Source organism: Dendrobates tinctorius, unplaced genomic scaffold, assembly GCF_039654945.1.
Source record: "Dendrobates tinctorius isolate UK_male_01 unplaced genomic scaffold, ASM3965494v1 ptg000192l, whole genome shotgun sequence".
Classification (NCBI taxonomy): Eukaryota; Metazoa; Chordata; class Amphibia; order Anura; family Dendrobatidae; genus Dendrobates; species Dendrobates tinctorius.
In genome coordinates, this window is record NW_027361859.1 from 8,783,360 (window position 1) to 8,798,431 (window position 15,072).

General features: G+C 40.7%; 1 pseudogene; it reads left to right on the plus strand.

Moving 5' to 3' along the window:
• LOC141055963 (uncharacterized) overlaps positions 1 to 15,072 on the plus strand; it is a 231,667-nt pseudogene that overhangs the window by 86,279 nt on the left and 130,316 nt on the right.

The following is a 15,072-nucleotide window of genomic DNA, read 5'->3' on the forward strand; positions in this document are numbered from 1 at the left end:
TAAAACAAAGATCAAAAACAACCATATCCCTCACCTGTCTGTCGTTTTCTCCCACGCAGTAATCCATGTTTGGGGATAAACCATTTTCAACCTGGACAGTGTCAAGATGCGACCGTGCAGGTTGATAACCATTGAAGAATGAGCTGCTGCAATCGCAGACTAAGTGACTGGTGGTGATGACATCGAGGTTACTGCAGGTCACTGAGGCTGCATTCCCAATTGGGCCCCTGAACTTAGGTGACCTCTGTTTTAGCGTTGATCTCACCAAGTTCAATGCATTTCAGGGGACCAGCTGGGAACACTGACCGTCGGAAACCATGATGATGTCACTGATGCTGCACTCGCAGCAGTTCATTCTTCAGTGGTTCTCAGCCTGGACGGTCGCATCTTTGTGCCATCAAGGCTGAAAACTATTCATCCCCAAACATAGATAATGACCTGGGACAGAATTATGGACACATGAGGGAGATGTTTTTTATTTTTGTTTTATTACAGGAGACCTTGGCTCCAGTGGAATGGGTGATGACGCGACTATAGACGCCTCTCCATTACTAAGCCGTTGGGTTGATGTCAACGGATAATACAAAGGTGATCCACACCATAAATATGAACCCCACTTCCCACCTCTGCAGGACAAGTGGGAAGAGCCAGGCAAAGCGGCTTTTCTGGGGCGGCTATGGGCTGCTTTTTTTAGGCTGTGGGGGGCAAATTTCCATGGCCCCTTACCAACATGAGAATACCATTCTGTCAGCTTTGGCTTTGCTGGTTGTCAAAAATAGGGGGAGGGGATCCCACAGCGTTTTTTAAATGATTTACTTCAGTAATTAAAAAAACAGCCTTGGGACCTCTTGTTAGCAAGGCTAGTTAACGCTGACAGCTAAGGGTTGCAACCCATAGCTGTTAGTTTTGCCCGGGCGGTTATCAAAAAAATAGTGGAACCCACGTCAATTGTTTTTAAAATTATTTATGTATAGCAAAATTGATATGTCAATTGATGCCACTTTTCCTGGTGTCTGCCCCTAATTTTAGCTCTTTTAGCATCTTTTTGGCCCCCATGAAGGTGTTGTCTGTATACTCTTCTCACTGTCCCGATGTTTGCCGATCCCAACCTTGAAAGGTTTGCTCATCTCTTATGGTCTTTCATCTCCTGGCCCTCTACAATTTGAGTGTGGGCCACCTGATAGCAGGAAAATGCTTGAATTTCCTATTGACTTCCATTATACCCTTTACTTGTGTCGAGCATCCGAGCATTTTAGTGCTTGCTCATCACCAACTGGCATCAAATAACTCTTGTCTTAGTGTTCTTGCAAACAAGCTTTTATTACTGCGTCAAACTTCTGCCTGTGAATCGGACATGAGCCCTAACGTGATAGAGGATTACAGTCTGGGAAAGGCGGGAAACAACCGGTAGTGATGTAGTCAGTGACGGACCCTGGCCAAATTTTTATAGAGCCATAGTAGATGATGAAGATGTTGTTCTTATTATGAAGTAGTTATTTCTCATGTCACGTGTAATGATATCCTGCAGTATTGCTAATGAGACGAGACTTAGCGTTATGGAAGATGAACTGCTTGTTATGTGAGTAACCTAATACTTATAGGTTTTATTAGGAGATGTCAGGGGTAAAAAAATGTTGCAAAATAATAAAAATACCATTGCTGCTTGGATCCCCTCCAGTCTCTATATTTCCTGGTCAGTCCCAACATAATTTTGATTCCTACAGTCAATCAGTTGCCAAAGCAGTGGCCAACATAGCCAGTGATTGGGAGCATGGAGGAGATGTCCTAGTCAGCAATTCAACTTATGTTCCAGTCCATGAAAGACTAGATAATACAACATCTACACTTTCTATCTCCTTATATGTTTCCCTTTATTGTCTTCAGTAATTGTATTATTACACATAATTTTTTACGATGTTACATCGGCTCCTCTTCTTATTTAGGTCCCTACTATATCAGATCCTCTCAGTTGACATCTTCTATAATAGGAAACTGTATCTGCATTACCCATCAAGGATGGATATGGACAGAGACAAGATTGTGGAGAGAATATTACATCTCACCCTAGAGATTCTCTTCTGGCTTACTGGAGAGGTGAGAGGTTCTGATGACGTCACATTACATCATTCTTATCTATGGGAATAACAGATGGACAGAACTGGAGAGATGAGGACTCTTGAAATGTCTGTAGTGAGATTTATTAATGTGTCTCTCCATAACCAGAATTACAAGGTAGTGAAGAAGACCTCTTGTGAGCGCTGTCAGGACCCTGTGTCTGAGGGATGGGGAAGACCCCTGAGCCCAATCACGGGGCCTCCACCTCACTTGCTGATACATGAGGACATCAATGACCAGAAGATTCTAGAACTCACCTACAAGATGGTTGAGCTGCTTGCTGGAGAGGTGACACAGCTGGGAATGCTGGGACTTTATACAGTACAGTAACGCTATGAAGGGATTGGGGGATGACAGTATCATTGTATGTTTCAGGTTCCTATAAGGTGTCAAGATGTCGCCGTCTATTTGTCTATGGAGGAGTGGGAGTATTTTGAAGGACACAAAAATCTGTACAAAAATGTCATGATGGAGGTTCCACAGCCCCTCACATCACCAGGTAATAGTCAGTACTAAATACATATGGCCTATAATTATCTGTATGGAAAGAATCAATTCAGTACCTGTATGTATTTTCTCTAGTTCCTTCCAGTAGGAGGACAACACCGGAGAGATGTCCCCGTCCTCTTCTTCCACAGGACTGTAAACAAGAAGACCCCAATGTTCCTCAGGATCATCAGGTAGATGGAGAGAAGGTGTCATGAGATCTCCCCTATGATGTGTAGATGGCTGTGAAGGTCTTGTGCTCAGTCTTGTTTTATCCACCAGTATTATATGCTTTATACTTGTGTAATGAGAGCGGTGGAGATGGCAGGATTAGAGCTGATCATAGATGGGACTTCTCCATCTGTCTGTGACTTTTACAATATTTGTTTCAGGGTGAAGATCTGACTCATATTAATACTACAGAGATATATGTGAGGGGTGATGAGTGGTGTAAAGAGGAGATTCCTACAAATAACCGCCCAGGTTAGTAGTGACCACTAAATGCAGAAAAGTCACAGATTTTTAAGTCACTGGCTGTGGCTGCTTTATCGGTGGTGTAGTAAGGCCGTATTGCAATCGTGTGATCATCCATCTGAAAATCTTCAAATTATTTTGTGAAATTGTAAAAGCCCTTTTTTAAAAAGTTACAACCTGGAGGATCCACCTACCCACTGGGATTAGAAGACGCTGACCGATACCTGCCCAGATCTACAAAGCCAAATTACACTGTACATAGAATGTGCTGACAAGTAAGAAAACTTTTAGGATATAATTCTTGGATTTACGTGCGCTGCCAGACAAATTTCATATCCACAAACAGGTTGATGAATTAACCCTTTTATTTCCAACGCGTTTCGAAGTTCATAGAACTTCTTCCTCAGGGGAAGACATCCCCTGAGGAAGAAGTACTATGAACTTCGAAACGCGTTGGGAATAAAAGGGTTAATTCATCAACCTGTTTGTGGATATGAAATTTGTCTGGCAGCGCACGTAAATCCATGAATTATATCCTAAAAGTTTTCATGTGGCGGTCTCTGTGTTGTGGACCGTTGGATGTGCAGCAAGCTGACATACTGATCCCATGTGCCTGATTCTCTCCTGGAAAGGGTGAGTATAAATTTTAATATATCTTATAAGTTTGCCCGGATAAGACCCTATTGCGCTCCTGTCTTTGCCTATAGTGTGAACAAGTCTGACAAGTAAGAAAAGCACTTTAAAAAAAATATTATGATGGGCCTATAAGAGAAAGCAGAGGGTAATGACGCTGTTGGCTTCCTAGATCCCTGATATCTTATTGGATGAAACTACCGTCTCTCTCTTCTGTGCTGTTGAATCTACTAATAATGTTCTCTACAAGACCAAGTCCAGTCTTTTTGACCAAACTTCAGTTTTACAAAATTAAATATGCAGTGAGGGCCAAGTGAATTTCTGTACAATAACAGAGTTTCCCTTTATCCTGACTTTTCAATTTCTTTTAACCCCTTAACGCCGAAGTTTTTTTCGGTTTTACATTTTCGTTTTTCGGTCCCCTTCTTCCCAGAACCATAACTTTTTTATTTTTCCATCAATATGGCCATGTGAGCGCTTGTTTTTTTAGGACAAGTTGGCATTCAAAGGTACATCATTGGCTTTACCATGTTGTGAACTAGAAAACGGGAAAAAAATTCCAATTTTGATATTGCAAAAAAAGTGCAATCCCACACTTGTTTGTTTGGCTTTTTACTAGGTTTACTAAATGCTACAACTGACCTGCCATTATGATTCTCTTGGTCATTACAAGTTCATAGACACCAAACATGTCTAGGTTCTTTTTTATCTAAGTGGTGAAAAAAATCCAAACTTTGCTAAAAAAAAATTGCGCTATGTTCCGATGCCCGTAGCGTCTAAATTTTTCGTGATCTCGAGTTGGGTGAGGGCTTATTTTTTGTGTGCTGAGCTGATGATTTTAATGATACCATTTTGGTGCAGATACGATCTTTTGATCGCCTGTTATTGCATTTTAATGAACGTGGCGATACCAAATTATTATTATTATTATTATGCATTTATATAGCGCCATTTATTCCATGGCGCTTTACATGTGAAAAAGGGAAATATAGACAAGTATAGTAAACATGTGTAAGACAAGGGACACACAAGTACATAAGGAGAGAGGACCCTGCCAGCGAGGGCTCACAGTCTACAGGGATGGGTGAGGATACAGTAGGAGAGGGTAGAGCAGGTCATGCTGTGGTTCAGTAGACCGAGGATCATTGCAGGCTGTAGGCTTGTCGGGACAGGTGGGTCTTCAGGTTTTTCTTGAAGGTTTCCGTTGATGGTGAGAGTCTGATGTGTTGCGGCAGGGAGTTCCAGAGTATGGGGGAAGCACGGGAGAAGTCTTGTATGCGGTTGTGGGAAGAAGAGATAAGGGCGGAGTAGAGAAGGAGATCTTGAGATGACTGAAGGTTGCGTGTGGGTAGGTACCTAGAGACCATGTCACAGATGTATGGAGGAGACAGGTTGTGGATGGCTTTGTATGTCATGGTTAGGGTTTTGAATTGGAGCCTCTGGGCGATAGGAAGCCAGTGAAGGGCCTGGCATAGGGGGGAGGCTGGGGAATAGTGGGGAGACAGGTGGATTAGTCGGGTAGCAGAGTGTAGGATGGACAGGAGCGGAGCCAGAGTGCTAGAGGAGAGGCCAGAGAGTAGGAGGTTACAGTAGTCGAGGTGGGAGATGATAATAGCATGCACTAGTGTTTTTGTGGTTTCACCAAATATGTGTATGTTTGATTTTTTTTTTAGTGTTTTACTTTGAATGGGGGCGAAAGGGGGGGTGATTTGAACTTTTATATTTTTTAATTTCATTTAAAAACGTTTTTTTTTTTTACTTTTGGCATGCTTCAATAGTCTCCATGGGAGACTAGAAGCTGCCACAACCCGATTGGCTCTGCTACATAGAGGCGATGATCCAATCGCCTCTGCATAGCAGAATTACTCACTAGCTATGAGCGCCGACCACCATGTGGCGCTCACAGCAAGCCAGCACTGACAACCATCACGGTCTCCAGGAGACCTCTGGATGTCATGCCAACGAACCGGTGACCCGCAATCACGTGAAGCGGGTAATCCGTGGCAGGATTTCCAGCGCGATTGCCGGAAGCGATTGTTAAATGCCGCTGTCAGCGTTTGACAGCGGCATTTAGCGGGTTAATAGCCCAGGGACAGATGTGGGCTCACCGCCAGAGCCCACATCAAAAGGAGGGAGTCCGACATCGGCGTAAATGTGCGCCTGATGTTGGAAAGGGGTTAAAACCGACTAACTTCAAATAGGATTGTGATAATCTACATAAAAGTTTACACCTGTGCCATGATATTTTTAATTTATTTTAATTTAGATTACTGAACAGTCTCTCTTGAAATGGGGAGCACTAATACTTTCTCTTCTCTTCTGGTCAGGACTCATAGTAGCTCCAATAATCCACCATAAATTAGTACAACTCTGGTTTAGTGTTTGCGTTCTCCCCTCATACATACATTGTTGTTGGGGATGTACCTTGTTTTTTTAATCTTTTTTTTTTTACAGGTTCATTCTGTATGATAGTTTGATTGTGGTAGGGTCGGCCTGCCTCACTTATGTGAGTCTGTAGCTCCCTGGTAGTCTTTAAAAAAAAGGTCTCCATTGCCTCTACCAAATTCTCGAAATCTAAAATTAATACATCTCAGCTCTGCAATATTATAAAAAGTTCTCTTTTAAATGTCTAAAATTTCTTCAAGAAACTCCTCTGACAGAAAACATTTAGATTGCCAAGAGCCACTGAGACACATAATTAACCCAGAGAGGTTTCACCACTAGTTACTCAATTTTTACTGATGAAGACTATTTAGCTTGATCATTTCAGTAGATGTCATTGTCTATAGTCACAGTTTTAGCCTACATTAGTTACTGCTTAGGCCTGTTTCACACTTAAGTTTTTCTTGTCAGTAGTCATCCGCCAAGAAGGCGGAGAACGGATCCGTAGCCGTGGAAACACCAACGGGAGCCAACGGACAATTGTTGCGACGGGATCCGCCGACCTGGGACAGCTAAAGGAACCGTGCTGAAAAAATAAAAAAAATACTCCCGATGTAGCTGGATCCGAGAGTGGGCAACTCGCGGTGTCAAGAGCCGTGCCGGGATATCGCGGGATGACGAGCCGTGCCGGGATATCGCGGGATGGCGAGCCGTGCCGGGATATCGCGGGATGACGAGCCATGCCAGAATATCGCGGGATGACAAGCCGTGCCGGGATATCGCGGGATGACGAGCCGTGCCGGGATATCGCGGGATGACGAGCCGTACCGGGATATCGGAGAGAGAGATTTTGCTGCGGCCGGTACGGTATTTAGGGTTAAATCTCCAGGAGCAGCATAAATGCGGATCCAACGTAGCAAAAAACGTTGCATTGTCCGTCCAGTGATGTCAGCGGACGCCAAAATTTTGGCGGATCCGCAAAATATCGGATCCAGCGGATGCAAGTCTATGGGGCAAAAAACAGATCCGCAAAGAAAAATGGCGGATCCGTTTTTTTTCCAAATCGGTGGATCTTGACTGATGCTGACAAACGGATGTGTGAAACAGGCCTTAAGATACTCTGATTTAACCACTTCCCGAAGTTAGTTTTGTGTTCCTAATCAGGCTCCATTTTTCAAATCTGACATGTTTCATGCGGTGATAACTTTGGATGCTTCTTTTGATTTGTGGGATTCTGAAATATTTTTTGCTGTGACACGTTGTACTTCATGCTTCTGGTAAACTGAGGATGAAATAATGTGTTAATTTTGAAAATATCTGAAAATTGCTAAATAATTTAAACAGATTTGTAATTATAAAACTCTAAATTTTTGAGCTGTTAAAACAGATGTCGATACCACACAAAATAGTTAATAAAGGACATTTACTATATCTTTACTTTAGTAGAATCCTTTAGTATTTTCTCAACATCCTTTTAATTTTTTAAGAAGACAAAAGGACTACAAGTTTAGCAACAAGTGTTAATATGTTCAATTAAATTTACAAAACCTTTTTGGGTAACAAAGTGTTTTTGAAATGACTATGAGAAGCCTAGAAAATTGAGCCACTAATAATATGGAAACCTCTGTTTTTCCATTGACAGATGATGGACCTGAGTGGGAACTTCTGTTTTGCGGTATGAGTAGAATTTTGTATTACAATTACTGTATTTTCATCTCCACAACATTGTTTGGTGGCTTTTTATTCCTTATTTGGGAGACAGAATGAATAAGCAGTTGAACAACATGCTTCACTGGTTCATGCTATGAGATTTTGCATTAGACTGTGAACTAGTATTGTCTTACTAAATAATTATTTTTTTTTACATTACTTGCCATTTTTATAAACAGTTTAAGTAGAAATGTTCAAAAATAAACATTTCAAGGATATGTTATTAAAAATATATATTTTTTAATTCTTGCAGATGACTATACCAGGAGATCAGAGGGGCAGCTGACATCTTCAATTTTTAAATCAGATGATGTTGAGATCCCACAGGATACTATTGAAGTGACTGCCATTTCTCCAGACATATTCACATACCTTCACAACAAAGATCTGCCATCTGATCCTTTGAAACAGGTCCTGTCTTCTGATTCATTACCGACTACGAAGGAAAATCATAGTCGCAAAATAGGCATTAAAAAACAAACTGCTCCTAAAGTAAAGAAGCCATTTTCACATTCAGAATATGGAAATAGTTTTCTCCTTGAAAAGGCTCCTCTTACACATCAAAAAATTCACACAGCAAATAATAGATTTTCTTGTTCCAATTGTGGGAAATGCTTTAACCAAAAATCAGATCTTGTTAGGCATGTGAGAATTCACACAGGAGAGAAGCCATTTTCATGTTCAAATTGTGGGAAATGTTTTAACCGAAAAGCCCATCTTGATAGCCACCAGAGAACTCACACTGGGGAGAAGCCCTTTTTGTGTTCAGAATGTGGGAAATGTTTTAACCAAAAATCAGATCTTGTTTGTCACCAGAGAACTCACACAGGAGATAAGCCCTATTCATGTTCAGAATGTGGGAAATGTTTTACAAAGAAATCAACTCTTGTTACACATCAGAGAACTCATACAGGTGAAAAGCCCTATTCATGTCCAGAATGTGGAAAATGTTTTGGAGAGAAATCATTTCTTGTTAGACACCAGTTCAGTCACACAGGAGAGAAGCCATTTGCATGTTCACAATGTGGGAAATGTTTTACAGAAAAATCAACTCTTGTTACACATCAGAGAATTCACACAGGGGAGAAGCCTTTTTCATGTTCAGAATGTGGGAAATGTTTTGGAGGGAAATCACATCTTATTACACATCATAGAACTCACACAGGGGAGAAGCCTTTTTCATGTGCAGAATGTGGGAAATGTTTTGTAGGGAAATCACACCTTGTTAGACACCAGAGACTTCACACAGGGGAGAAGCCTTTTTCCTGTACAGAATGTGGGAAATATTTTAACCAGAAATGGAATCTTCTTATACACCAAAGAACTCACACAAGCGAGAAGTCTTTGTAATATTCAGAATCTGAGAATGTGGGAAATGTTTTAACCAGAAAGCACACCTTGATAGCCACCAGAGAACCTACACAGGAGAGAAGCTTTTTTCATGTTTTTAATGTTGAAAATGTTTCACACGGAAATCAATACTTGCTGTATTAAACATCAGAGACGTCACACAGGGAGAAGCCTTTTTCATGTTTAGAATGTAGGAAATGTCTTAACCAAAAATTGTATCTTCTTAAAGGGGTTGTCCAACAACAGTGGTAGGTATTACCCCAACAAAAAATGTCAATGTCTCAATAACTTGTCACGCAGCCTTGAGCATTGATTACACTTGACAGCAACGTTTCATGCTATTCACAATTCGAGTTATTGTCTGCTCAGGCATGGCATTCTATTCTTTTTGATGGGTGGCCCTCAGGTCAGTGAGATTCTGGGGTATACGAGGTTCTGGGGAGTTACAAGCCTCTACACGGTGACTCAGCTAAATCCATAGATTTTCCATGGGATTCTGGTTGGGAGAAAGTGGAGGCCACTCCATTTGAGGTACCCCAGTCTACAGCAGCGATTGCCTAATGATGTGACCTCAATGAGCTGGAGCATTATCATCTTGAAGATGAAATTAGGCCTGTGTTGTTTGTTCAGAGCCACAATGACTGGATTAATTAGGTTATTCAAGTAGTAGGGGCTTGTCAATGTAGCCTTCACAAAGTGTAAGACAGTTTGGTATTGACTAGACACACCAGCCCACCCTTTAAACACCATCACCACCAAAGGCTCATCTGGTTACAGCAGTGGCTAATGCATAACACTCTCTTTGACGTCTCCAACATCATTGGTGGTCATCATTTCTGCTCATCGTGAATCGACTTTGATCAGTGAAAAGCACTGAGGTCCACTGGTCCATCGTCCAGCTTAGATGCTCACCTTTGCCTGGGGGTGTGGTCAGGTACCCTTGTATGGTGTCTAGCATAGCAGCCATGCTGATGTAAATGGTTTAGAATAGTATGATTTGACTCTTGGGTGTCCTCTCATCTCTCTTAAATGTGCCTGGAATTGTGTGGCGTTCATCATCTGGTTCCAAAGAACATTGTTCACAATGAAGTGGTCATCAGTATGGAATGTGGGCAAAGGACATCCACTTCTCTGCCTTTCTGTCACTCTTCCAGCCTCAGAATGGTGAGGTACAGTTGATCAATTGTTTGGTGTCATCTTGGTCTCATGATGTCAATATGTGAACAGTATGATGGGGATGACTGTTTAATACCAATTTTAATTGAACCCCAAAATGTATTGGTTGATTCATGGATTAACCCCTTTGTTACATTGGATGTACTACTCCGTCCATGTGACCTGGGACTTAAGTACGGATTAGTACGTCATACGCGATCAGCTGCACTCACGGGGGGAGCGCAAATGATCGCGGCCAGGTGTCAGCTGATTATCACAGCTGACACCCGGCACTATGTGCCAGGAGCGGTCACGGACCCCTCCCAGCACATTAACCCCCGGCACACTGCGATCAAATATGATCACAGTGTACCAGGGTCATAGGGAAGAATCGCACAGGGAGGCGGCTCCGTGTGTGCTTCCCTGAGCCCCTTGGAACAACGCGATGTGCTTGCATTGTTCCAAGTGCCTCCTTCCTGCAGGCCCCCAGATCCAATATGGCTGCGGGGGCCTTTGGGGTCCTGCAAGGAGGCGGCTTTCTTAGTGCCTGCTAAGAGCAGGCGCTGAGAAAGCCTCCTGCAGTGCCTGTCAGATCGCTGATCTGACACAGTACACTGCAAAGTGTCAGATCAGTGATCTGACACTATGTAGTAATGTCCTTCCCCCGGGACAATATAATAAAGTTAAAAAAAAAATCATGTAAAATAATTTTTAAAAAATTCCTGAATAAATAAAAAAAAAATATTCCCTAATAAATTCTTTTTTTTTGTAAATAAAAAAAACAATAAAAGTACACATATTTAGTATCGCCGCGTCCATAAGGACCCGCCCTATAAAACTGTCCCACTAGTTAACCCCCTTAAAAAAAAAAGGCAAAAAACAATGCTTTGTCATCATACCTCTGAGCAAAAAGTGCAATAACACACGCTCAAAAAGACGGATATAAATAAACATGGTACCGCTGAAAACGTCATCTTGTCCCGCAAAAAACGAGCCACCATACAGCGTCATCAGCAAAAAATTAAAAAAGTTATAGCTCGCAGAATAAAGCGAAAAAATAATAATTTTTTATATAAATTGTTTTTATTGTATAAAAGCGCCAAAACATAAAAAATGATATAAATGAGGTATCACTGTAATTGTACTAACCCGAAGAATAAAATCGCTTTATCAATTTTACCACATGCGGAACGGTGTAAACGCTCCCCCAAAAGAAATTCATGAATTGATGGTTTTTGATCATTCTGCGCCCCAAAAATCGGAATAAAAAGCGATCAAAAAATGTCATGTGCCCAAAAATGGTACCAATAAAAACATCAACTCATCCCGGAAAAAGTAAGACCTCACATGATTCTGTGGGTCAAAATACAGAAAAATTATAGCTCTCAAAATGAGGTGATGCAAAACGATTTTTTGCAATAAAAAGCGTCTTTTAGCGTGTGACAGCTGCCAAACATAAACACCCGCTATAAATAGTAAATCAAACCCCCTTAGTTAGGGAAAAATAATAAAATAAAAAAATATATATTTATTTCCATTTTCCAGTTAGGGTTAGGGCTAGGGTTAGGGTTGGGATTAGTGTTAGGGTTGTGTTGGGGTTAGGGTTGGAGTTAGAATTGGGAGGTTTACACTATTCAGGCACATCAGGGGCTCTCCAAACACGACATGGCGTCTGATCTCAATTCCAGCCAATTCTGCGTTGAAAAAGTCAAACGGTGCTCCTTCCCTTCCAAGCTCTGCCATGCGCCCAAACAGTGGTTTACCCCCACATATGGGGTATCAGCCTACGCATCACAAATTGCACAACAACTTTTGGGGTCCAATTTCTCCTGTTACCCTTAGAAAAAAATTTGCGGGCAAAAATGTCTTTTTTGTGGAAAATATGATTTTTCTATTTTATGGCTCTACGTTATAAACTTCTGTGAAGCACTTGGGGGATCAAAGTGCTCACAACACATCTAGATAAGTTCCTTGGTGGTTTCCACTGTTTAGGCACATCAGGGGCTCTCCAAATGCGACATTGCGTCCAATCTCAATTCCAGCCAATTTTGCGCTGAAAAAGTCAAACGGCGCCCCTTCCCTTCTGAGCTCTGCCATGCACTGAAAAAGTAGTCCCCCCCACATATCAGGTATCAGCCTACTCAGGACAAATTGCACAATGACTTTTGCAGTCCAATTTCTCTTGTTACCCTTGGTAAAATAAAATAAAAAATTGGACCTGAAGTAATTTTTTTGTGTAAAAAAGTTAAATGTTCATTTTTTAAACATTCAAAAAATTCCTGTGAAGCACCTGATGGGTTAATAAGCTTCTTGAATGTGGTTTTGAGCACCTTGAGGGGTCCAGTTTTTAGAATGGTGTCACTTTTGGGTATTTTCTATCATATAGACCCCTCAAAGTCACTTCAAATGTGATGTGGTCCCTAAAAAAAAATGAGAAATCGCTGGTCAAATTTTAACCCTTATAACTTCCTAACAAAAAATATTTTGGTTCCAAAATTTTGCTGATGTAAAGTAGACATGTGGGAAATGTTACTTATTCAGTTTTTTGTGTGCCATATCTCTGTGATTTAAGGGCATGAAAATTGAAAGTTGGAAAATTGCGAAATTTTCATAATTTTCGCCAAATTTACATTTTTTTCACAAATAAACGCAAGTTATATGAATGAAATTTTACCAGTAACATGAAGTACAATATGTCTCGAGAAAAACGATGTCAGAATCACCAGGATTCATGGAAGTGTTCCAGAGTTATTACCTCATAAAGGCATAGTGGTCAGAATTGTAAAAATTGGCCCAGTCAATAACGTGCAAACCACCCTTGGGAGTAATGAATCTTGCCATTAACTCCTTGTTAGAGAACAGCAAGTAGTGGAAAAAGTACTGAAACATTGAGCAGTTGGACATTCAAACGTTTAGAGAAGGTCACGTTAAGTTCACCAGAAAAGGTTAGAGGGCATTTTTTGCTCATCCTGAAATTTTGCCCAAAAGTAAAATATCCCTAACGTTATTAATAGATTTATTACTTCACTTTCTACACTAGTGCATTAAAATTTGTAATATACACAACTTCACTTAACATCATCAGGGAAGATTTAAATAATAGAAAACAATGTTTTTCATTTTTCTGCTTTCTAAATCTTGGATGCGTCTTATGGTTTGGTGTGTTTTATAGTCCGAACAATACAGTATGTTAGAATTAAAAATACATGGAGTTACTAACCCAAACACCAAATAAAAAGCAATATTCAATGTGCATTCAATATTTCACATTGTTATATGGCAGGTGAAAAAAGTATTGAATATGTCACCAATTTTCTAAGTAAGTATATTTCTAAAGGAGCTATTCACATGAAATTCTCACAGCATGCCACACAAGAAACATCTCATGATGGGTAAAACCAGTGAGCTGTCTCAAGACCTTTGCAACCTTATTGTTGCAAAACACACTGATGGCATTGGTTACAGAAGAATTTCTTAAATACTGAAGGTTCCAGTGAGAACTGTTACGGCAATCATTTCACCATAAACCAGCCACGGCATGTTTCAGACAGATGAGCGAAAAGAAGATGTAATGCACTCAACGTTTGCTGGTTGGAGAACTATAAGTTCCAGGGACTCTAAGCGAGGCTGCTGAGTGGAGCGCAGTGCTGCATTTTAAGTGTGAGGATGCAGATAAAAGCATAGCTTTTTTTAAACTCTTTATTTAAAGATTCCACAAAATAATATAACAAGCATGTGACATTGCAGTGTAAAATCAGGGTAATCCATCTATTCACCATCCACAATATCAGTTATAAAATCATAATTTCAATAACAAAGTAAGCAAACAAAACAAGTGAAATATAACATTAAACATAATGTATTCTCCATAGCATTGCACTTCAAACCTGGAGGATCTTTATCAGGGTTCTATCGCGCGGAGAGGAGATTATGGCATCAGAGGCTTGGTGAGTCACACCACCTGTCCCAAATTCTGTGGAATTTCTGGGGACATCATCTGTTTCTGTATCATATGTTATCATATGGAATTATATCGTTCACTAATTTTTTCCACTGATTGATCGAAGGAGACCATCCCCCATCCACCTCAGCGCTATCACTTTCCTAGCCATAAACAGAACCTCCCGGAGAAATATTCTATCATAATGAGTCCACATCTCCTCATCCACAACACTCAACACACACATCTCTGGACTACGTTCAATTGGTATCCCAATTATCCTTTCTAGTGTAAAAATTACATCCTTCCAATATCTTCTTATAATTCTACAATCCCAAATGAGATGCCAAAATCCGCTCCCGCCTCCCCACATCTATGACATTCATCATTTGCTCTTCTACCTAATTTCTGTAATCTACTTGGGGTTAAATAGGATTGGTAGAGCATATATAATTGAATTAATTTGTTATTTGCCGCTGGATACACCATCGCATGCGCCTGCAGTGCGTCACTCCACTGGTCATCAGTGATAGAGGGGATTAGGTGCCTCCATTTATCCTCCACAGCCAGTTGGGTGGAAGCAATTTTGGAATTTAACAGAAAGATATACAGGGAGGAAATCACACCTATGGGTCCTTGGGTTGACAATATTCCTAACAGTGGATATCTAGATATTTGCATTCTAGGAAGTGGGAACTGGTACATTATGGCATGTCTCAGCTGCAGATAGCTATAAAACTCTATGGGGAATTCCAAACTTTATATGAAATTGTTCAAATGATAATAGAATTTGATTTTCAAAGATCTGATTGAGTGATGTTCAGTTA